The following is a 26,290-nucleotide window of genomic DNA, read 5'->3' as shown; positions in this document are numbered from 1 at the left end:
CCAGGGCAACCAGTCCACAGTCCACGCTCAAAGTCACTCCTCTCCTGAGCGACCCATTCATCTGTCGCTGCTTCTCTACTAACAACAAAACGCTGCGCGCCACCTTTTACACTGGCGGGTCCGCCTATATTCACTTGTTGTGATCAGTTCCACATTACACAGAGGTAGATAGATACCTTTGATCAGGTAGCGTACGTGATGACAGAAAGTTATCGATGGAGTGGGATTGCCTAAAGAGGCTTCTGCTTCCATCTGCCACAGAAATAGTAAAGTAAATTGAAGACGTACAGTACGAAAGGCTGGGAGACCTCTTAGGGCAGGCTCAGCATCCAAATAAGAAATGCTTTTCCTGTCTATCGCACCAACAGCCACCTTTCCTTCGCGAAGTATACACTGTCTTCGTAAGTGTGTCTGGTAAGTGCAGGTGGCTGTAATGGTCGTTCATGTGTAGTGTGACGCAGCAGTGATCGTGCTGAAGATCATGAGAGGTGGGAGAGGGTGAAATCGGGTACCAGCATACGGCCTACTCACCTAGAAGAGTATCAATGGTGCCACCGAGCCTCACTTCCCCATCCGACCCGGACCATCACCATCAACAGTGTCACACGCTGTCCTTTAAAAAACTGTGTTATACCTCATTTCACATTATTCATATATTATTTTTTTCCTTTTCTTTTTCTCTTTTACTTGCCCGGCACTCTGACAACTTATTATCGATCTGTTTTATGTTTTGTAAGTTGATTTTCTAAAAAACGATTCTCCAGTGTATTTTAGATGTTTCCTCCCCCCTTCGTCTGCTATCTTTTTTACGTACATTTTAAATTTGAATTACTTCATGAGTCACAAATGCACAAGAGGTATTTTGTGTTAATATCTTGCAAAAACAGTAATATTAAGTCTTCACGTGACACATGTCACATAGAGGGCGTTCCAAGCCCTGTCACATCGTGGTCTATTGTACAGGTGCATGTAAACAGCGGCCTCAGTTTATGTGATCGCTCTAAGCCTGTGGTTATAGCTTTATACCAGTGCCTACCAATTTTAATTGTATATTACAGGTATGTTCCTACCAACTGTTATGTTCATACGGAGGTGTAGTTGTAATTTTCGGTTTTATACTCTTTGATCGTTATGTGACAAAATTTTTGACTTCTAGCACTGAGGATGGTCACTAAGTGACCGAAAATCGATTTCGCTGACAATAAAACAACAACATACGGCCAATGCTGATTTTCCTTCCAATTCTATTGTAAAATTTCGTATTTATTCAGGGACAGTTTCCGAGTATTTTGTTATGAGGGAGAGTCTCTGGTGTGTTGTTGTAAAATAATCCCATTTGGTTTTATTTCTTATCCTCTGTTGCACTGAAAGCGTCTGAACAACAGTGCAAGTGTAGACTATATGGAAACAACTTGTTCCACTGACTGACGGTTGCTGCTCTTGACGACAGTAAAGCCCGTTTCACTCTTCGCCCGCTAGGAGGCATTCAGTACCGCTCGCTTCTGTCTCGTGTTTGCTTTTCCGGCAGTGTTAGCTGCAGTACAACAGTGATACTAACCGATATGAAGATTTCGACTGTCCGCAACTCGCGTATAAGTTTACTGGATGTGAAGGGAGAGGGTCTCAATGGCGCCTATGCTCATCTGTTTCTGCAACGACTGTAGCCTCACCACGGTACGTTCTGGATCTTCACATAGGCGCCCACGAGAAAATCCTTCCATTTAGGAATGGTGATTGCACACTACAGGCATTTGACCCACCAGGATAGCCGAGAACGCAAACGCGCTGCTTCCTGGACTCGGGTAGGCACGCCGGCCCCGGATCGAATCCGCACGGCGGATTATCGATGGCGGCCGGTGTGCCGGCCAGCCTGGATGTGGTTTTTAGGCGGTTTCCCACATCCTACTAGGTGAATACCGGGCTGGTCCCCACGTACCGCCTCAGTTACACGACTCGCAGACATCTGAAACGCATTCACACTATTTCACGATTTACACTAGACACAGACAGCTTGGGTACACTAATTCCGTCCTGGGGGGTTGGGGTGGTGGCAGGAAGGGCATCTGGCCACCCCTTAACCTAACCATGCCAAATCCGTTCTTAACCCTGCCGACCCTGCGCCCAGAGCGAAAGAAGAAGAAGAAGTATTGCACACTACAGGCTTTTCACTGTTAAGGTATTTTCACAGAATATAAGGTAATTAGGGTAACAAATCGAACACATCATAATTACACTATCAGTCTGTATCGATACCAAGGATCTATTTTACCAAAACACTCAGAAAATATCAATGAACCACCTTCCAAATTTTGTTCGCGAAATTCGGGTTCGCCCTTATATAACGGATTCCTCATATAGAATAACAATATTTGAGGAAGTTATATTAGTTTATCGACATACGCCATAAAACACAGACACAATGCAAAATACAAAACTAAAGATTTTTACTAAGTTATTTTCCTATGTTATAAAAGTTGCTCTGTGACCCGATTATAGGACTTTTGTATTACAACGCAACGGGCATTCCTGTTCCTGTGTTTAGAGAATCGAATTGACCATTAGTTTTAGAGGAACGCCGCTGGATGCCAGTTCACGCATTCATGGTTCGCTCAGCCAAAGGCAACACGAGCCAGTGACTGCGACTCAGCGTGCTTTTCGTTGGCGTTTACGGATTGTTCCGCCTGTGGCGGAAAGTATTCGTCGGTGGAGTCAGCAATATTAAGAGACAGGCTGCTTACGTAAAGTTAAGAATCCATCTCGCCCTTATGATGAAAGAATTGGGAGCATTCGTGTGTGAAATCTTAGAGGACTTAACCGCTAAGGTCATCAGTCCTTAAGCTTACACACTACTTAACGTAAATTATCCTAAGGACAACCACACACACCCATGCCCGAGGGAGGACTCGAACCTCCGCCGGGAGCATTCGGCAAGCTTTCGAGCGGAACCCACAAACGCTCGCCGCGTAAGGAGGAAGCTTTTGATTCCACGCATGATTTATCTGGCGAGTGGTTAGATTTCTACAAATCATGTCGACCAAAAGTGAAGGCTCTTCATAAAAGAAAATATCTTGACGTCTGTCATACTCTATTAGTGGGCATGGGATACACACTTTTACTGCTTTTAGTTTTTAGTGAAGAAGTACCAGTAGAGTTAACTGGCATGACGCGCGCACATGGAGACCCAACAACCCTCAGAAAATCATTGACTGCGAAACAGATAAGCCGAAAGTAAATGCATTTTATGTAACATCTAATGAAAAGGTACATTGCCCTTTTTTGGGGACTATAATGTGACTGTAATGATGTAGGTGCATATGCTGTTTCTCTGGTACCGCACGCCGTGGAATTGGAATCCCCGCCAGACGTCAAGGACGTCAAAGGCCCCTAGAGGTCTCTGCACCATCGCGCCGTAAGCTGTCGCGGCGCGCGCCCTCTGGCCCGCTTTTAGTGTGAGGGCGCCACAGTGGAATACGTGGTTCCAGAGGCCGATAGCGGCGACCCCGATAGACTACTTAAGCGCCTGCCTCTCGCTCAGCCACGCAGTCTAACCTCGCGTACGTCAGTGGACAAATCGTCTCGCGTTAGACAGCTTAATTGCTATCTTGTTCTGTGTACGAGTGGACGTGTTTGTTAGGTTTCCTTGTGACTCCGTTGTTCGATCTTGTTGTTCGTTGTGTCCTCCGTTGGTGGTGTCCGTCCTCTCCCGTTGTGTTGCTGTTCTGCGGGCCTCTCCGCCGGTCCCGCCGCGCTTTCCGTCATTGCTACCCCGCGACCGTCCCGGTCGCAGTTACAACAGTTTCTTTCATACCTCTACTGATTCGATATTCCAACAGGTTGGAGCCCCAATGCAGTAGCCCTTGAATGTACAATGCCTTAACGTTCAATAGGGCGCTTGGGATCCCGAGACACTACCTGTGTAAATACGTGAAAGAATGTATTTCTCGTCCCTTTTTCAGAATAACAGCAGCAGCAACTTCTGTTGGTAAATAAACGTTACATGAGGTGAGCCACGCGGTTGCTATTGACACATAGAACACTTGTAATAACATGTCATAAAAAGTTGTGTTTTGACTTTATTTTGGAGTTTGTCCCTGTTCTTCTGTATGTTTCCATCAATAAATATAAATTGTTACGATGTAGTAATTATTTTTCAAAACGCTTCATATTTCCATATAATGTCGAAGCTGGAATGGTAATAACTGTTTCAACTCATTTACTTAGACAGTAATCATAAATGGTTCAAAGGCAGCTATGTTACTATAGTAATCTAGAGCTTGATGGCGACTCCAGCCAGTGGTAACGCCCATCACTGAAAAAAATACCGAAAAATTATATAGTATGGAGAAAAAATATCAGCTTGCAGTGGATACGGTAGCGCTGTGGAATTGGAGGGAATGAAACGGCGGATGCAAGGACCAGGAAAGGAAAACAAATCCTCCTCGCTAGGGGAAATACACAATTGTACAGCAGATGAGACGTCCGTATTCTCTGCCGAGTGAAGGAATTATAGCTAGCTGTTCTGGTGTAAGAAATGAAGGCAAAACCTTGGGAAGGTGCCCAACAATCTTCACTCCCAGAAGGGTCCACAAGAGAAACTGGTCGTGAGATTTCGAAGTACCAGAAGGGCATGATTGTTTCGGCAGCCAGCTCCACCGGCAAGTACCTATGTCAGCCTAATCGTCGTGTCCTGCAAAAGTCCATAACCCACGGATGACAAACACGAAATGATTTCTCACTGTAAGCTAAAATTTTAATGTACTGATACTGAATGCAAGGTTATGAGTTTTCTGACGCCATTTCTCCTCATACATAATACACATATCCGGCGGTCACAGTCTACGGAATTCTTTCAGGTGTCTTCAATCCCCAGGGTTGCCAGGTCTTCCGCCAGGTCGTCCATTAGCGCTGCCTTGATCGTGCTATGGGGCGTCTGGTGTTTGATTTCCCATCAAGTGTTTTCTACACCGGTCTTTGCTGTGGAATACGGGCTGCATGGCCCACCCACTCGATTCTTTTGCTCTTCGGCTACTGCGGGATTGTTGGTTGTTGCATAAAGGGGTAGATTTCCTCATTCTTCCTCCACCTCCATTTTCCTTTATCAAAGATCGGTCTCCATATTTTCGTCATTACTCTTCTTTCAGATATTAACACTTTTTCCTTTTCTCGTTTAGTCATGCTACAGGTTTCCGAACCGTACATGACTACTGGTCATATCACTGTGTTATATATTCTCACCTTAGTATTCGCTGTTATTGATTTTGAGTTCAACGTCTCCTTGAGGGAACACATGCTTCTCATTTCCATTGCTGTTCTCCTTGATACTGATTTTGAGCTGAGCGTTTCCCTTAGAGAATGCATGCTTGCCATTTCCACTGCTATTGTTTCCTGGATGTCCATTCGTATGCTGTCGTCACTGGTAAACCAAGATCACAGACAATTTAACCCGTTGAACCTCCTTCAACCTCATGCCATCTATTTTAAGAATTTCTTCCTGCTCTGGTCTTCCTCCTAAATGCATCAACTCCGTTTAGTTTTGATTCACCTTTAGCCCAACCTTCTGTGCGTAGTTGTCAATATTCTGGTTCACTTCTTTCAGCTCATGGCTTGATTCACTTAAGAGCACTATACAATCTAAAGAGACAAATGAAATTACCATCCGTCTGTACTCCAACCCACACTTTTTTTCTACATTCCCTTATTACTTTGTCTAAGAGGACACTGAACAGAAGAAATAAGAGACCGTCCCCTTGTCTGAGACCTGTCTCGGTTCTTAATGGAAACGCACTGCTCCCTTTGACTTCTCCACACAAGTTCACACCATTTTCATTAGCTTCTCAGGGACTCTGAAGTCGTGCACTGCATTGTAAAGCCTATTCCTGTGGAAACTTACTCTCCAGACAGCGTTAGACGCTGATAAGCCTAAACGCAGCGACCAACGTCCACCACGGAATACCTTGAGGTGAAGCTGAGGCAGGTGACGTGGCAGGAAAGCATATAAGCTGAGTTCAGACGAATTGGGAAAATCCAGTGACATAAGCGATTGTGGCAAAGGACGTATTATTACGGTCCGGCGACATGGAACGTGTTGCTGCCTTGGCCATCTGTGAGAAGAGGTAGAAGGCATGACACGAGTGGGCAACCTGATGTCGGACGTCCACGACTCAGCACAGAAGGTGGCGATCGGAGGCTCGCCCGTTCTGTAAAGGTGAATACGCGTGGATGTCTGGCGGATGTGAACACAGAGTACAAGGCTTGTATAAGCGCGTATCACAGGGGATAGTTCACTGCACATTGTTGGAAATGAAGCTCTGCAGCAGACTGTCTCCACGAGTTCGTACGTTGACTCAGCGACATCGTCAATTACGATTGTAGTGGGCAATGGGTTATCGAGATTGGACCGAGGATCAGTAGATACATGTCACCTGGACGGATGGGACCGTGGATCAGTAGAAACATGTCACCTGGACGGATGGGACCATGGATCAGTAGAAACATGTTACCTGGGCAGATGGGACTGTGGATCAGTAGAAACATGTCACCTGGACGGATGGGATCATGGATCAGTATAAAAAATGTCTCCTGGACGGATGGGACCGTGGATCAGTAGAAACATGTCACCTGGACGGATGCAACTGTGGATCAGTGGATCAGTAGAAACATGTTACCCAGACAGATGGGACCATGGATCAGTAGAAACATGTTACCTGGACAAATGGGACTGTGGATCAGTAGAAACATGTCACCTGGACAGACGGGGCCATGGATCAGTAGAAACATGTCCCCTAGATGGGTGGGACTGTAGATCAGTAGAAACTTGTCATCTGGACAGGTGGGACTGTGGATCAGTAGAAACATGTCACCTGGACGGATGGGACTGTCGATCAGTGGATCAGTAGAAACTTGTTACCTGGACAGATGGGACTGTGGATCAGTAGAAACATGTCACCTGGATTGATGGGACTGTGGATCAGTAGAACCATGTCACCTGGACGGATGGGACCATGGATCAGTATAAAAAATGTCTCCTGGACGGGTGGGACCGTGGATCAGTAGAAACATGTCACCTGGATGGATGAATAACGCTTTTTATTGTATCATGTCGATGGTCGTGTCCAGGTGTGACAACATTCAAGCGATCGGCTGCTGGAAAAATGCTCGCCGTCAAGGACACAGGTCGGTGTGGGCAGTATTACGATGTCGGGGACCTGTGGCAGTAATATTGGGTTGGTACATAAGTTCGTAGCGTTTTTGTTTTGCATTTTGGTTTCTGGTCGTTATGAGTTTATTTATTGACTGTCATTTTTTATTTCACTGGTAGTGTTTGAGTTTACATATCGTCATCTTGTCATTTGGAGACAGCGAGTGGGGCTGTGGACGCCAGCAAATACACTCCTGGAAATGGAAAAAAGAACACATTGACACCGGTGTGTCAGACCCACCATACTTGCTCCGGACACTGCGAGAGGGCTGTACAAGCAATGATCACACGCACGGCACAGCGGACACACCAGGAACCGCGGTGTTGGCCGTCGAATGGCGCTAGCTGCGCAGCATTTGTGCACCGCCGCCGTCAGTGTCAGCCAGTTTGCCGTGGCATACGGAGCTCCATCGCAGTCTTTAACACTGGTAGCATGCGGCGACAGCGTGGACGTGAACCGTAAGTGCAGTTGACGGACTTTGAGCGAGGGCGTATAGTGGGCATGCGGGAGGCCGGGTGGACGTACCGCCGAATTGCTCAACACGTGGGGCGTGGGGTCTCCACAGTACATCGATGTTGTCGCCAGTGGTCGGCGGAAGGTGCACGTGCCCGTCGACCTGGGGCCGGACCGCAGCGACGCACGGATGCACGCCAAGACCGTAGGATCCTACGCAGTGCCGTAGGGGACCGCACCGCCACTTCCCAGCAAATTAGGGACACTGTTGCTCCTGGGGTATCGGCGAGGACCATTCGCAACCGTCTCCATGAAGCTGGGCTATGGTCCCGCACACCGTTAGGCCGTCTTCCGCTCACGCCCCAACATCGTGCAGCCCGCCTCCAGTGGTGTCGCGACAGTCGTGAATGGAGGGACGAATGGAGACGTGTCGTCTTCAGCGATGAGAGTCGCTTCTGCCTTGGTGCCAATGATGGTCGTATGCGTGTTTGGCGCCGTGCAGGTGAGCGCCACAATCAGGACTGCATACGACCGAGGCACACAGGGCCAACACCCGGCATCATGGTGTGGGGAGCGATCTCCTACACTGGCCGTACACCACTGGTGATCGTCGAGGGGACACTGAATAGTGCACGGTACATCCAAACCGTCATCGAACCCATCGTTCTACCATTCCTAGACCGGCAAGGGAACTTGCTGTTCCAACAGGACAATGCACGTCCGCATGTATCCCGTGCCATCCAACGTGCTCTAGAAGGTGTACGTTAACTACCCTGGCCAGCAAGATCTCCGGATCTGTCCCCCATTGAGCATGTTCGGGACTGGATGAAACGTCGTCTCACGCGGTTTGCACGTCCAGCACGAACGCTGGTCCAACTGAGGCGCCAGGTGGAAATGGCATGGCAAGCCGTTCCACAGGACTACATCCAGCATCTCTACGATCGTCTCCATGGGAGAATAGCAGCCTGCATTGCTGCGAAAGGTGGATATACACTGTACTAGTGCCGACATTGTGCATGCTCTGTTGCCTGTGTCTATGTGCCTGTGGTTCTGTCAGTGTGATCATGTGATGTATCTGACCCCAGGAATGTGTCAATAAAGTTTCCCCTTCCTGGGACAATGAATTCACGGTGTTCTTATTTCAATTTCCAGGAGTGTAGGTGCCAAGTGGAGAAATCTGAACGTTACCCTCATATTCTACTGTCTGAGTTCAGTAGAGGGTGACAGTATTGGGCGCAACCAGAAACATTTGCGCCATGTGTGGGGAAAATGCATTTGGACAGAGTATGGCAAGAAAATGGTTTTCTCGTTTTAAGGAAGATCGTTTTGACAGTAGTAACTCTTCGCGTTCAGGAAGTCCTTCGGGGTTTTATGAAGTTCATTTAAACGCGTTAATCCGAAATGACAAACGTCAGTGTACCAGAGAACTGGAAAATGAGATGAACTGTATGCGATCGCTCTACCACTACCGTGTGACATTTGCATGCAGTAACGAAAGTCCAAAAACGGATGTATGCGTACCGCATGCTATAACCCAAAATCACAAAAGTTACCGGATGTTCATGTGTGCATCTCTACTTGCTCGCCATCAACTAGCGAACATAAAGAAAAGAAAGGAATGATTGAGCCGAAACAAAGCAGCAACTCGCCATACAAAGACCTGCGTGCTTCCACAATAGACAATGGTATGGGTTTGGCGGAACGGCGGGGATGTGGTGTACTACGATGTGCTTGCCCGCAGTCTGACCATCACTGCTGACGGTTATTGTCAACAGCTGAGACGTCTCGCAGACATAATCCAAGAACAACGACCAGCAAGACTCCTGATGCGACGCTCCTTCACGATAACGCCTGTCCGTATTCCGACAGACTGACAGAAAATACTGTACAGGAGTTGAGTTCAAGAATGGTTCAAATGGCTCTGAGCACTATGGGACTCAACATCTTAGGTCATAACTCCCCTAGAACTTAGAGCTACTTAAACCTAACTAACCTAAGGACATCACACACACCCATGCCCGAGGCAGGATTCGAACCTGCGACCGTAGCAGCCTAGCGGTTCCGGACTGCAGCGCCAGAACCGCACGGCCACCGCGGCCGGCGCAGGAGTTGAGTAGTGAGATCATTCCGCAACCGTCTTATGCTCCTGATCTTGCGCCATCAGACTGTCTTCTTTTTCCGTTCTATATTGAATAGCCTTCAAGGAACTTCCTTTCCGGTTGAAAATGCGCTCCGAATGTGGCATGCCGAGTTCTTCACCTCAAAACCAAGGGATTTCTACAGTCGCGGTTTTGAAAAGTTACCCCAGCTTTGGTAGACTATTGACTCTGTTATGTGTATCTGTCGTATTATTTATTATAACTTGTGCAGAAACGCTACGAACGTCTGTGCACCAACTCATTTGGAGACACGTGACAGCCGTGCACTTCGTGAATATTATTGTGGACCACCGTGCCTGATGTCTTCCCCGACGTCGATAGCAACTTCCAGCAGGATAACTGTCCTTCTCAAACGGCCATAATCGAGCTACAGTGGTTCGAGGAAGGTGATAGTGGCTCACGTTGATGCCTTCGCCGCCAAAATCGCCTGATCGGAACCCGATGGAACACACATGGGATAATATCGCACGTCAACTCCGCGCACACAAATCACCGGCCTTTAATTAACAGGATATGCGTGACGTGCATGTAGACACCTGATACCACACGCCTTCTACGAACTACCGAACACTTGTCCATTTCATGACAGGCATACTCGCTGCTTTCTAAAGGTGAAGCAATGCGCTGTTAAACAGATGGTCATAATGCTTCTGCTCATCAGTATGTGTGTGTTGTGTGTGTGTGTGTGTGTGTGTGTGTGTGTGTGTATGCGTGTAGTCTGAGCACATATTTTCATGTAGCTGCCACGTTTATCTTCGTCCTGCTAATTATACTGTGGTGTGCTTGTTTCTTTCGTGTAAATGACGTATATCGACATCACTGTGCTAAATACACAGAAAATATTAAAGAAAGCTGATAAAATATTACGCTGTTCACCTGGCAAAATAAAAATAATCAGTTGATGTGGCCGACATGAGACCTTTGCGCTGACTGAACCAGTTTCAGTATGTAAATTACTATGATTAAGTTACCTTGGGCCTTAATGATATACATCGTCGTTATGCAAATGCTTTGCAGTGTAGTAAATAATCGTGCGACAACCCCTCGCGTTTTAACCAGATTTTGCACGGGCGGCTTGGGCCATAAAAGCAAAGTTGCGGTGTACACTACTCAATCGCACTAACTCGTACTGCTTGGGACTCACTCCGGTGACTAACTTACTCAGTCGCCCTTGAATTACTTCCAACATTAGCGCACTCTCCCTCCAGGAGTAAAATACCGCATATATTTGCACATCGCTAAACTGGTATTCATGCTGTGGCCCAGTGGAGATCCAGTCAATGACAGATTCACTGAGGAAAAGTAACTTTGCGATATCATTACCGCCATTTACTGAACGGGTGCTATCGTTCCCATCACTAAACACTGCATTCTTTCTCTAGATAAAACCAACTATACACCCGGCGTTTCACGGGTATGTACTTATTCCAGTCTTCCATCAGTCTATCTCCCCCCCCCCCCTATCTCTCTGTCAACCTCCAATAACCTCCCTCTGTCCATCTCCTCCACCCCTCACTCTCTGTCCACCTTCTCCTACCCCTTTCTCTGCCCAACTTCTCCTCTTCCGCCTCTCTGTCCATTCCCCTCTACCACCTCTCTCCCTACCTGTCCATGACTACCCCCCAAATTTCAAATGTTCAAATGTGTGTGATATCTTATGGGAATTAATTGGCTTGGTTCAAATGGCTCTGAGCACTAAAGCGACTTAACATCTGAGGTCGTCAGTCCCCTAGAACTTAGAACTACTTAAACCTAACTAACCTAAGGACATCACACACGTCCATGCCCGAGGCAGGATTCGAACCTGCGACCGTAGCGGTCGCGCGGATCCAGACTGAAGCGCCTAGAACCGCTCGGCCACTCCGGCCGGCGGGACTTAACTGCCAAGGTCATCAGTCCCTAAGCTTATACACTACTTAACCTAAATTATCCTAAGGACAGACACACACACACACCCATGCCCGAGGGAGGACTCGAACCTCCGCCGGTACCAGCCGCACAGCCCATGACTGCAGCGCCCCTTCTCACCCTCCACCTTATCACTTCCTCCCTCCCTATCACCCTCCACCTTAATTCCTCCCCCCCCCCCCACCCCCCCGCCCCCCGCCCCAAAAAGGGGTCGGTGGTTCTTATCCTCACAGTTTCCTAGTTTCCAGATTGTTCGTAATGTGTGCACCAAATTTCACTGAAATCGTTCCCGCAGTTTAGTATGAGTACCATGCCCGTGTACGCGTTTCGCTCATTTTTGTACCTATATTTCATTTACTATATCTAGCGAATTTCACCCTGCAGTTTCATTTTTACGCAGGTCAATGTTTATCACGCGGTTTTCTCTGACCAGAGGCGCTACTATTCGGTCAACTAGCTCCTCAGTTGGCATCACGAGGCTGAGTGCGCCCGGAAAAATGGCAACAGCGCATGGCGGCCCAGATGGCCACCCATTCAAGTGCCGGCCACGCCCGACAGCGCTTAACTTCGGTGATCTGACGGGAACCGGCGTATCCACTGCGGCAAGGCTGTTGCCTCCAGTAACCTTAGGCACACCAAATATCCACAATGTATTCATGCCATTCTCCATGTGTATAGATGGCTCTCTTTTTTTCACTGCAAATGCTGAAAACAAGGTGGCATAAAGATGAAATTTCAAGCAACATACACTCTAAGACGCACCATAAATGAATTATTCAAAAGGGACGCAAGTCGTAGATGTGATGTACTTCTACATACAAACAAACGATTACAATTTTAGAAAAAAAGTGGGTGATTAATTCAAGAGAAAGAGCATCACAAATTGAGCTAATCAATAAAGCGTTGGTCCTCTTCTGGCCCTTTTTAAAACAATTATTCGGCTTGACATTGATTGATAGAGTTCTTGGACGTCCACCCCAGGGATATCGTGCAAAATTCTGTCCAACTGGCGCCGTAAAAATCCCGAGCTGGTTGGGGGTGCCTGCCAATAGTGGTCCAATCCTTATTAATTGGGAAGAGATCTGGCGTCCTTGCTGGCCAACGCAGGGCTTGGCAAGCACCAACACAAGCAGCAGAAACCCTTGCCGTGTGCGAGCGGTCGTTATCTTGCTCAAATTTAATTCCAGGATGGGTTTCGATGAAGCGCAACAAGACGCGGTGTAGAATGTTCGACGTACCGCTGTGCTTTACGTAAGGGTGCTGCGGATGACGACCGAAGGCGTCGTGCTGTGAAATCAAATGGCACTCCAGACCTTCACTCGTGGCTGTCGGGCGATATGGCGGCCGGCAGTCAGGTTAGTATTCTGCCGCAGTCTGGAGCGCCTCCAGACTCGTTTTCGCTGGTCGTCGTGCTCAGCTGGAAGCTGGACTCATCCCTGAACAAAATACTAGTACAGTCAATGAGAAACAGAACGAAGACGCGTCTGGAGACACCCACGACAATTGTCATGTACCAACGTGATTGTCGCCCTCCATATGGTCCGTCGTCCAGGAGTGATGGTCTGGGGAGCGAGGAACTTCCACAGCTGGACCCATTTACTTGCTGTCAGCGGCAACCTTACAGCAGAGCAGCCGGTCGACAATGTTTACCCGTTTTGTTGCGCTTCATGGCAGTCCATCCTGGGCTTACATTTCAACAAGATAACGCCCGCCCGCACGCGGCAAGAGATTCTAGAGCTTGTCTTCACCCGTGGCAAGCCATATTTTGACCACCGAGGGCGCCGGATCTCTCCTCAATCGAGACCGTCTGGAGCATCCTGGACAGGGCCCTCCAATCAACACGCAATTTTGTCGACATAAAGTGCCAATTGGACAGAATTTGGCACGATTCCCCTTAGGAGGACATCCAACAAATCTGTCGATCAGTATCAAGCCGAACAACTGCTTGCATAAGGGCCAGAGGCGGATCATCGCATTATTGATTTCCTCAATTTGTGAAGATTTTTCACTTGAATAAATCAACCAATTTTCCCGAAATCCTAATCATTTGGTTGTCTGTGTATGTACCGGGTGATCAAAAAGTTAGTATAAATTTGAAAACTGAATAAATCACGGAATAATGTAGATAGAGAGGTACAAATTGACACACATGCTTGGAATGACATGGAGTTTTATTAGAACCAAAATAATACAAAAGTTCAAAAAATGTCCGACAGATGGCGCTTCATCTGATCAGAATAGCAATAATTAGCATAACAAAGTAAGACAAAGCAAAGATGATGTTCTTTACAGGAAATGTTCAGTATGTCCACCATCATTCCTCAACAATAGCTGTAGTCGAGGAATAGTGTTGTGAACAGCACTGTAAAACATGTCTGGAGTTATGGTGAGCCATTGGCGTCGGGTGTTGTCTTCCAGCATCCCTAGATATATCGGTCGATCACGATACACTTGCGACTTCAGGAAACCCCAAAGCCAATAATCGTACGGACTGAGGTCTGGGGACCTGGGAGGCCAAGCATGACGAAAGTGGCGGCTGAGCACACGATCACCAAACGACGCGCGCAAGAGATCTTTCACGCCTCTAGCAATACTTTTTTTTATTCTAATAAAAACCCATGTCATTCTAAGCACGTGTGTCAATTTTTACCTCTCTATCTACATTATTCCGTGGTTTATTAAGCTTTCAAATTTATAGTGACTTTTTGATCATCACATGCGCCGATTTCTATCCCTTACGGATAGTTCCTTCGTGGTGCGTTTTTTGTTTCTTTCCCCTACGAAATCTCCCGTGATCGGCTCCCTTCATAAGGTACACGTGAATTATTTTGTTTTTAATTTTCAACACTTACGTTCACATGAATTATTTCATTGTTAGCTTTGCAAATTAACTGCCTGTAATAAATAACAAAATATACATTAAACGTAAATTGGTGTGTCAAGATATTTTTTCCGGTGTGTAGGCTGCAATTTGTAAACAAAATTGCATTTAAAACAAAGTCAGTGTGGCGCGCAAACTTCGTTACGCTGCCGCTGCGTACGGGCTCTGCAGGGGGCAGCAGGCCACAGCAGCGCCATGTGTTAACCTGCAGCCAGGCCGCGCACCTGCCTGCCTAACTACACTACTGGCCATTAAAATTGCTACACCACGAAGATGACGTGCTACAGACGCGAAATTTAACCGACACGAAAAAGATGCTGTGATATGCAAGTGATTAGCTTTTCAGAGCATTCACACAAGGTTGGCGCCGGTGGCGACACCTACAACATGCTCACATGAGGGAAGTTTCCAACCGATTTCTCATACACAAACAGCAGTTGACCGGCTTTGCCTCGTGAAACGTTGTTGTGACGCCCCGTGTAAGGAGGAGAAATGCGTGCCATCACGTATCCGACTTCGATAAAGGTCGGATTGTAGACTAATGCGATTGCGGTTCATCGTATCGCGACACCGCTGCTCGCGTTGGTCGAGATACAATGACTGTTAGCAGAATAAGGAATCGGTGGGTTCAGGAGGGTAATACGGAACGCCGTGCTGGATCCCAACGGCCTCGTATCACTAGCAGTGGAGATGACAGGCATCTTATCCGCATGGCTGTAACGGATCGTGCAGCCACGTCTCGATCCCTGAGTCAGCAGATGGCGACGTTTGCAAGACAACAACCATCTGCACGAACAGTTCGACGACGTTTGCACCAGCATGGACTATCAGCTCGGTGACCATGGCTGCGGATACCCTTGACGCTGCATCACAGGCAGGATAGCCTGCGATGGTGTGCTCAACGACGAACCTGGGTGCATTTTTTCGGATGAATCCAGTTTCTGTATACACCATTATGATGGTCGCATGCGTGTTTGGCGACATCGCGGTGAACGCACATTGGAAGCGTGTATTCGTCATCCCCATACTGGCGTATCACGCGGCGTGATGGTTGGGGTGCCATTGGTTACACGTCTCGGTCACCTCTTGTTCGCTTTGACGGCACTTTGAACAGTGGACGTTACATTTCAGATATGTTACGACCCGTGGCTCTACCCTTGATTCGATCCCTGCGAAACCCTACATTTCCGCAGGATGATGCACGACCGCATGTTGCAGGTCCTGTACGGGCCTTTCTGGATAGAGAAAATATTCGATTGCCACTGGCCAGCACATTCTCCAGTTCTCTCACCAATTGAAAACTTCTGGTCAATGGTGGTTGAGCAACTGGCTCGTCACAATACCCCAGTCACTACTCTTGATGTACTGCGGTATCGTGTTGAAGCTGCGTGCGCAGCTGTACCTGTACACGCTATCCAAGCTCTGTTTGACTCAATGCCCAGTCGTATCAAGGCTGTTGTTGCGGCCAGAGGTGGTTGTTCTGGGTACTGATTTCTCAGGATCTATGCACCCAAATTGCGTGAAAATGTTATTACATGTCAGTTCTAGTATAATATATTTGTCCAATGAATACCCGTTTATCATCTGCATTTCTCCTTGGTGTAGGAATTTTAATGGCCAGTAGTGTAGTCCGCCCTGACACACGGTTGGCTGCCCTGCTGCGTCTCTGCGCGTGCCGTGCCTTCCGGACGGGTCAGTGCGCGTTACATAACGCCTCCTAAAAATATAAATACCAAATGAATAGCTGGTGTCACCGAAGACGTCACAATCGTTAGGAAAATAAAAGGAAACGAACCGCCAGTGCTATCCGACTACATGCACGCACTCAATAATTCAACGTCTATACGTAACATCCAAGAAGCTAAGGAGGTGTCTAATATTTTGAAAAGGGGTAGTACTCATCAAAACACGAAATGCAAGTGCAGAAAATATGGGAAACTGTCCAAATTCAGCCTCCAGGTCGCTTTTCTTTATTTCCACGTGATCGGTTTTGATACAGCTACCCATCAAGTAATTTTTAACCGCTCTAGTGTGGCATTTAGTGGGATGGGTGTTGGGTTGGGGACTGTGCAGACGTGGGACTCATTAACAGCTATTTTATGAAGCATACAGCTTCCAAATAACGGAATAGAAAACCATTTACAATAAATCAGAATATATATTTCTGTAGCCCGGAAGCGCTTTAAGTACGGCTGATAATCAACAGAACAATTATCTTTATAACAATATCAGAATAAATTTAAATCTAGAAAACATTCGGTTTTGGTGTATACGGACAACATGTCAAGAACACAAAAATTTACAACGTTTGGCACTCGACCATAACAACAAACAGTTGCTGTTAAACCGACGATGGTAAAACAATACTTAATCTTCCACACCTTGATCTACTATATTATTACTGTCACCAGACAATTAAAACACCACCTGTGCACAACAGTACCAAGGTAATCACACTTACGTCTTAATAACTTCTCATACGTTAATCAATAAAACGTTCTCGGTTATCCAGCAGCGTCAATTCGAATAAAATGCTCGAGCTCTCGATGGACATCTCTCTTCACCATCGTCGTCAGGAGTTAACATACGAACGATATTGCAGTGACTGTGTTATTATGAAGAACGATGAATGCATGTCCGAAGGAACGTTACATCGCTCATCTCAACAGCACAAGCACTGCAATATCGTACTTATCTGGCGATAGCAGGCAGCGACTTAAAATTGAAATGTCCTCCCCTGTATGGGAACGACATAATGTGTGCGCCGGTACAGGTTGTAATGCAGGAACGAAGACGCATAGAACTTTGGGTCTGGCCTTGGTTCGTCCACGGATACCCAAAGTGCTTACGGCGACCGCTCGCGTAAAGTGGGAAATCCTGGTTGGAGACCCGATCTGGACGACCTGGAGTAACATCATGTAGCATCATGCAGGAAATGTCAGTTCACACGTGTACAACGTCAAACGATTCGTTGTGTACCTGAAATTCGCGAAGAAGTATTACGTTGGTGCATAAGTTCGTAGCGTTTTTTTGCATGTTGATATTCCGGTTCCTATGTGTTTATTTATCGACTATCATTGAGGTTCACTGGTGCTGTTGGAGTTTACATATTGTCATTTTGTCATTTGCGGATAGTGAGTGGAGTTGTGGACGCTACGAAACGTAGTGCCAAGTGGAAAAATCGGAACATTTCCCGACATATTCTCCTGTTTAAGTTCGATTGAAGGGTAACAGCAGTGGATGCAACCAGGAACATTTGCGCCGTGTATGGAGATAATTCCAGCACGGCAAGAAAATGGTTTCTCGTTTTAAGGAGGCCCTTTTTCACGTTAGTGACTCTCCACGTTCGGGAAGACGTTCGAGGTTTGATGAAGATTATGTAAATGCATTAATCGACAATCACCCACGTCAGTGTACTCTAGAAATGGCAGATGTGATGAACTATGATCTTTCCAGGGTTATCGTGCGACGTCTGCATGCAATGGGCAAGATTCAAAAATGGGTGTGTGAGTACCGTATGCTATAAGCCAAAATTCTAAAAACTAAATCAAATGGCTCTGAGCACTATCGGACTTAACTTCTGAGGTCATCAGTCCCCTATAACGTAGAACTACTTAAACTTAAATAACCTAAGGACACAACAGACATCCATGCCCGAAGCAGGATTCGAACCTGTGGCCGTCACGGTCCCTCGGTTCCAGCTTGTAGAGCCTAGAACCGCTCGGCCACTCCGCCCGGCTCTAAAAACGAGCTGGTGGTCATACATACGTCTCTTCTTGCTTCTGGTCAGCTGACTCGTGAACAAGACCGACTATTCCTACCCTGTATCGTTTCTGGCGACTAGAAATTGTGTTTTTATGCTAAAGTAAGGGAAAGGAAGGGATGCTTGCGCCCAAACCAAACAAAGACTTGCGCATATCCACAAAAGGTAATGTTGTGTATCTGGTGGAACTGCGACGGCATAGTGTACTACCAATTGCTTCGCCGAGTTGTATCCTTCACTGCTGACATTTGTTGTCAATAACTGAGAGGTCTTGCAGACGCAGTCAAATAATGACGACCAGGAAGACTGCGTGAAGTGATTGTATTCCACGATAACGGCCGCCCACATTCTGCTACACTGACAAAAAACACTATACAGGAATTGGGTTGGGAATTCATTCCGCACCCACTTTATTCAGCTGATCTTGTGCCCCCTCCCCCTAGATTTTCATCATTTCCGGATGAAAATGTGTTCCGAACATAGTTCGACACGTTCTTCGCCTCAAAACTGCAAGATTTCTACAGTCACTGAATCGAAAACTTACCCCATCATTGATTTCTCTGCCTGGGGACTGGGTGTTTGTTTTGTCCTCATCATTTCATCATCATCATCATCATCATCATCATTCCTGATAGTGGCTAGATTGAACCGCGTAAAAAATTGGGACTATGTACGGGCACTGATGACCGCGCAGTTGAGCGCCACACAAAGCAAACATCATCATCATCATGATCGTCATCATCGCCGTCATTGGCAGACTGTTGTAGGTAATAAAGGAGAATATATTATTGATGACTGAAGTCTCTGTTATGTGTCTCTGTTGTGTTTATTAAACTTATGGAAAAACGCTTTGAACTTATGCAGTAACCCAAAAAATAGGGCCAAACTCTGTCTCAACAGTGCAACAACGTCTTCGTGAACACGGTTTAAAGGGTTGCTTTGCGGCCAAGAAACCTTTAATACGCAAACAAAATACGGGGGAAAGATTGCAATATGCTAAGTAACGTAAAAATTAGAACGTGTAGCAGTGCTCCAACAAGGTGTTATTCCCGGAAGTATTTGCAGGCCATCGTGGAACATTTGTTCGACAATTTCGTGGAGAACATATGAAAAGTCAGTGTGTGACGCCAGTGGTCAAAGATGATGGGACGTCGCTCATGGTGAGTGGATTTTTTTGTTGTTTTTTTTTTTGTTGATGATCTAGTGAGAGTTACTGGAACATAAAATAATGGAGGATATCATAGGATGCTGACAAACAATGCCGTTCCATCTGGCAAGGGTCATATTGGTCGTCGGTTTCTTCTGCAGCAGGATAATGATCCCAAATATGCTTCTAAATTGTGCAGAAGGTATGTAAATAAAAGAGAGAAATGTGGGAACTGAAGAATATGATTTCGCCACATCAGTCGCCTGACTTAAATCGCATTGAACTTTTTCAGGATGAACTTTATTACGACTGTCATATTAAGCGTTCAAAATATTTACCCCGAGCACTGATCGATGTCACAAAATGATTTTGAGCCTCCAATACTGCTGATTGAACTTTATCTGAACTTTTCGCTGCTACACTCGTGCTGTTAGATATTTCGTACCGTCAGTTGTCATCTCGATGTCCTTGCAGGTTTGCTGTTATATGAAAGTCCACTGTTGTTAAATCTAGGAGCGAGTATGCCATTTTGTGTTTCTGTAAAGACCGATTCGACGATGTGCAATTATATTAATAAAGCCATTAATCATCCTTGACGAATCAGCGGGAGGACATTGATTCTCCCGTGGAATGAATTCCAAAAACTGCAGCAGAATGTATGCTAAAAGTATCGAAACCTGCGCCTGCTTAGAGTTCTGTCAATGAAACGAGGACCAATGATGCGATTCTTGCAAAGCCTGCTCCTAACGTCGACAGACCAAGGTCGTTGTTTACTCATTGCCTCTCGGCCAGCATGGATTTTCATCCATTCGTGCTTATTGCCAAGATTCATTTGTCCCTACTTTGTAAAAGATGGTTCACTTACAAACAAAATCTTGCATAGGAAGACCACATTACTTTGTAGTTATTCGCAGTTATCATTCGCAGAACTGTAAGAGATTTTTAAGGTTACTGCCGTCGGGCTGTTGGAGCGAAATATGGAAAGGGTGACTTGGCTGGAATGTAGTATTCGAAGCCACTCCTTGGGCTGATCCCATTCGCACGACGAAGCTGACACTCAGTAATCTGTGTATCAGGTGTTACCGCTGCTAATGTGTTAGTTGCTTTTCTCTCAACAGCAGTTTTTCTTTTTAGTTGCCGTATTTTATTTTTCAAATTTCCAAAGTCTGATATTTTTCGTAATATTTGAACAACAGATTGTTGGGGTTTAGCACGTTCGGGATACTTTCAACATACAGCCGCATCGCTGCTCTAATATTTTTTGTATCATTCGTCATAAGCGAAAATCATATCACTTTCTCGACTGGCGTACGGATATTCAGGCGGAGATTATCGAACTCCGTAGTCTGGAATAACTGAGATAGCGACATGTTCGCGGTAGAGGCCTTCGTTCCGCCCACACTGTTAGCGGCGGCGGTCGACATATCGTGGCGCGGAACTCACGGATTCATTATCGCCCAGCACGCTCACACAACACACGGAGATTAGGGGCGGCAGTGCCTTAAGTGCATAAGTCCATATCGATATCATCCCACGTGTGTGCAGTACGATTAAGATTACGTGATCTCTGGGGCAAAGCGCGTACACTCATGCTGCGAAGCGTCCGCCAGCTACCCTCACACAATACGGTGGTAATGGGATGATGCTGTGCGTGTATTGTTGCTGAGTACACAGGCCTCCTGCGAGGTGCGGATAGTCCCTCTGACAGAACTGGAGGGGATGAGAATCAAGAGGGGGGGGGGGGGGTGGAGGGGCGATGGCAGACGTACCACGGCATCACGACTGACCAGGAATTAATGCCGAAACGGACATCTTGATTCCCACCAGCTGCGTCCGTATTTATCCGACAGCGGACATAGTGATACCAATTAGTTGCCAAATTATTTATCCATAGCGTACATGTTGATTCCCATAAGCTGTCAACAATCCTATAACACTTCCCTTCGCATTTTACAGAGACTTAGGAGTGTCTACATGCAGTAGGTGTGGTTAAAAATGTTTGTCTTTCTAATATTCTCATAACATAAATACAGTACCAGTACACGCAGAGTTGCAATTGTCAAGCATAAGCAATAACATTATGTAGTTGGGAGAAGCTTGTAGCAGATGTTTGGAACATATTCATAATTTTAAATAGTTTTGTTTGTCCCGAATTTTTTGAACACTTTTCTTCTCGCTTCCAGCTTTAATGCAAGTTTCAGTTTTAATACCCTTTAATATCTCTAACAGATGAGATATGTGTGAATGGGAAGAGTAAAATTGAACGTTCGGTTTAGAGTGTAATACCTCACAGATCTTAGTGTCCGTTCAGAACTACTGCTAGTGTTGGACCATCTAATGGTTGGAAAGTCTCTATCTGCAGGAATAAAATTATCTAGTAAACAATCACAAAAGTCATTCGGTTCTTCATTGTTAGTTTTACGGGACGATAGGTCTGTGCAGCCGAATGACAATAATTTTCCTTATTGGAACCAAACCAACGTTTTAGAACATATACTGTGCTCGAACATTATGAAGTACCTCGAAGAAAACGATTTACTGACACATAGTCAGCACGGATTCAGAAAATATCGTTCTTGTGAAACACAACTAAGCTCTTTGTACTCATGAAGTAATTGGTTCAAATGGCTCTGAGCACTATGGGACTCAACATCTTAGGTCATCAGTCCCCTAGAACTTAGAAATACTTAAACCTAACTAACCTAAGGACATCACACACATCCACGCCCGAGGCAGGATTCGAACCTGCGACCGTAGCAGTCCCGCGGTTCCGGACTGCAGCGCCTAGAACCGCACGGCCACTCCGGCCGGCCATGAAGTAATTAATGAGTGCTATTGACAGGGGATGTCAAATTCATTCCATATTTTTAGATTACCAGAAGGCTTTCGACACCGTTCCTCAAAAGCGTCTTCTAACCAAACTGAGTGCCTATGGAATATCGCTTCAGTTGTGAGAATGGATTCGTAATTTACTGTCAAAAAGGGAACAGTTCGTAGTAATAGACGGAAAGTCATAGAGTAAAACAGAAATAATTTCTCCAAGGAAATGTTATAGGTCCTGATTTATATTAACGACATAGGAGACAATCTGAGTAGCCGTCTTAAATTGTTGGCAGATGAGATGTCATTAACCGTCTTGTAAAGTCATCAGATGACCAAAACGAAATGCAAAATGATTTAGATATCTGTATGATGCGAAAAGCGGCAATTGACCCTGAATAAAGAAAAGTGTGAAGTTATTCACACGAGTACTAAAAGAAATCCACTAAATTTCAATTACGCGATAAGTCACACAAATATGAAGGCTGTAAATTAAACTAAATGCTTAGGGATTACAATTACAAATAACCTAAATAGGAACGATCCCGTAGATAATGTTGTGGGTAGAGCAAACCAAAGACTGCGATTCATTGGCAGAACACTTAGAAGGAGCAACAGGTCTACCAAAGAGACTGCTTACACTACGCTTGTCCGCCCTATTCTGGAGTATTGCTGTGCGGTGTGGGATCCGCATCCGGTGAGACTGACGGATGACATCGAAAAGGTACAAAGAAGGGCAGCTCGTTTTGTATAATCGCGAAATAGGGGAGATAGTGCCACAGACATGATACGTGAATTGGAGTGGCAGTCATTAAAAGAAAGTCGTGTTTCGTTGCGAGGGGATCATCTCATGACATTTCAATCACCGGTTTTCTCCTCCGATTGCGAAAACATTCTGTTGGCACCCACCTACATAGAGAGAAAGTATCATCACGATAAAATAAGAGAAATCAGAGCTCGCACGGAAAAATTTAAGTGCTCGTTTTTCCCGCGCGCCGTTCGAGAGTGGAACGGTAGAGAGACAGCTTGAAGATAGTTCATTGAACCCTCTGCCAGGCACTTTATTGTGAATAGCACGGTAATCTCACAGTTGTAGATGAAATCCAGAGTTTTGAGAATATCAGTATCACATTTAGCTAAGTTGAGGCGTATAACTTCGGAGAGGCGTTCACACAGATTTTCTTCAGCCTTTCTCGTCACAATGTTACTGACTCTGCCAGTTTTATGTACCAGACTCAACACTTCCATTATTATGGTCCATCACGAACCGACAATGCAATTTAAAGAATTTAATTTCACAAAACACTCCATGTTCTCCCCGTAAACATGTGACCATGAACGCCATCGACGAATCGCTTATGAGAACAGAAATTTTAACCCTCTATCATTGTTCTCAATGGAGAGACGTCTACAGACGTTAAAGTAACCTGTGGCGTACCACAGGGGAGTGTTATGGGACCATTGCTTTTCACAATATATATAAATGACCTAGTAGATAGTGTCGGAAGTTCCATGTGGCTTTTCGCGTATGATGCTGTAGTATACAGAGAAGTTGCAGCATTAGAAAATTGCAGCGAAATGCAGGAAGATCTGCAGCGGATAGGCACTTGGAGCATGGAGTGGAAACTGACCCTTAACACAGACAAATGTAATGTATTGCGAATACATAGAATGAAGGATACTTTATTGTATGATTATATTATAGCGGAACAAACACTGGTGGCAGTTAATTCTGTAAAATATCTGGGAGTATGTGTACGGAACGATTTGAAGTGGAATGGTCATATAAAATTAGTTGTTGGTAAGGCGGGTGCCAGGTTGAGATTCATTGGGAGAGTCCTTAGAAAATGTAGTCCATCAACAAAGGAGGTGGCTTACAAAACACTCGTTCGACCTATACTTGAGTATTGCTCATCAGTTTGGGGTCCGTACCAGGTCGGGTTGACAGAGGAGATAGAGAAGATCCAAAGAAGAGCGGAGCGTTTCGTCACAGGGTTATTTGGTAAGCGTGATAGCGTTACGGAGATGTTTAGCAAACTCAAGTGGCAAACTCTTCAAGAGAGGCGCTCTGTATCGCGGTGTAGCTTGCTGTCCAGGTTTCGAGAGGGTGCGTTTCTGGATGAGGAATCGAATATATTGCTTCCCCCTACTTATACCTCCCGAGGAGATCACGAATGTAAAATTAGAGAGATTCGAGCGCGCACGGAGGCTTTCCGGCAGTCGTTCTTCCCACGACCGTACGCGAGTGGAACAGGAAAGAGAGGTAATGACAGTGGCACGTAAAGTGCCCTCCACCACACACCGTTGGGTGGCTTGCGGAGTATAAATGTAGATGTAGATGAACAGTCTCTTCCCCTTATCAGTCTCCTTCGCTCGCACACAGTACACCGACAACTTACAACAAGACTGACTGACCTGTCTGCGCAGGGGTTGAATGGAGTAGCGAAACGCCGCCAGCAGGAAGTTATTGGAATGAACACGAATGTTGTTGTTCGGCAAATTTATCGAAAGTGGGAATCAAGTCGTTCACTATTCGACCGCAGATTGACGGAAAACGGCATCAGCGGTCATCACAGGCCTGAATTTAGGCTTATTTACAAGAGCGTTCCTTCGTACCATGAGCTTTCAACCAGTTTCTACCTAGTGACAACAGTCGAGGTAATCATTTCCATACTTCGTCCGATGGCGTTGTGATCATCTCCGAGCCCTGTGGCGTTCAGGCAGTGGAGGTTATTTCACGGTGCAGTGGTTTCTGTATCCGATACAATGAGTCCCCATCCGTCCCAAGTTTTGAAGAAAAATCACTGTTTTCAGTCGACTGCACTGGTGAACGTAATTTTCCCAAAATGGAGAACGCAATCCTTTTTCTTCATTTTTCAATTGACCATCTGACTCAATAAATTTTTCTGTCAGGACACCAAACAAATTTCGCTTCCTTAATACAACTGGGTTGCGCGGAGTGACCGCGTGGTTAGACGGGCCATGTCACATATTGTGCGGCCGCTCCCGCCGGAGGTTCGAGTCCTCCCTCTGGCAGAGGTGTGTGTCTTGTCCTTAGCTAGTTGGCGTCACGCTTTCCTCAGCAACACTGGGCGTCCACACTACGGAGTTTAACCGCGACAGTATTGCAGCTTGTGCGAATTACGTCGTACGTTAGAGTTTAATTGCCCTCCAGTAACTGATGAATAAATATTACTTTTAATGAATCTGAATATTATGCAACAGCTTCCTGTGTCCGTATGAGATACATGATATCTTGCGAACCATGGATGAAGGGTATCAGACGGATGTATTATTCCTTGACTTCCGGAAAGCGTTTGACTCGGTGCCCCGCTGCAGACTCCTAACTAAGGTACGGGCATATGGGATTGGTTCCCAAGTATGTGAGTGGTTCGAAGACTTCTTAAGTAATAGAACCCAGTACGTTGTCCTCGATGGTGAGTGTTCATCGGAGGTGAGGATATCATCTGGAGTGCCCCACGGAAGTGTGGTAGGTCCGCTGTTGTTTTCTATCTACATAAATGATCTTTTGGATAGGGTGGATAGCAATGTGCGGCTGTTTGCTGATGATGTTGTGGTGTACGGAAAGGTGTCGTCGTTGAGTGATTGTAGGAGGATACAAGATGACTTGGACAGGATTTGTGATTGATGTAAAGAATGGCAGCTGACTCTAAACATAGATAAATGTAAATTAATGCAGATGAATAGGAAAAAGAATCCTGTAACGTTTGAATACTCCATTCGTAGTGTAGCGCTTGACACAGTCTCGTCGATTAAATAATTGGGCATAACATTGCAGAGCGATATGAAGTGGGACAAGCATGTAATGAAAGTTGTGGGGAAGGCGGATAGTCGTCTTCGGTTCATTGGTAGAATTTTGGGAAGATGTGGTTCATCTGTAAAGGAGACCGCTTATAAAACACTAATACGACCTGTTCTTGAGTACTGCTCGAGCGTTTG

At 45.9% G+C, this 26,290-nt stretch overlaps 1 protein-coding gene and 1 pseudogene across 1 annotated transcript in view; one reads left to right on the top strand and one right to left on the bottom strand.

Annotated features, from left to right (window-relative positions):
* The window catches only part of LOC126458641 (glypican-5-like), a 415,406-nt gene that overhangs the window by 145,627 nt on the left and 243,489 nt on the right, over positions 1-26,290 (top strand). The window lies entirely within an intron of this gene.
* Positions 12,218-12,335, bottom strand: LOC126459548 (5S ribosomal RNA; annotated as a pseudogene).

The sequence above is a fragment of the Schistocerca serialis genome, chromosome 2 (genome assembly GCF_023864345.2).
Source record: "Schistocerca serialis cubense isolate TAMUIC-IGC-003099 chromosome 2, iqSchSeri2.2, whole genome shotgun sequence".
In the NCBI taxonomy this organism is placed as follows: Eukaryota; Metazoa; Arthropoda; class Insecta; order Orthoptera; family Acrididae; genus Schistocerca; species Schistocerca serialis.
Note: the sequence above shows the minus strand (reverse complement) of the source record. Positions and strands in the feature narration are given on the sequence as shown.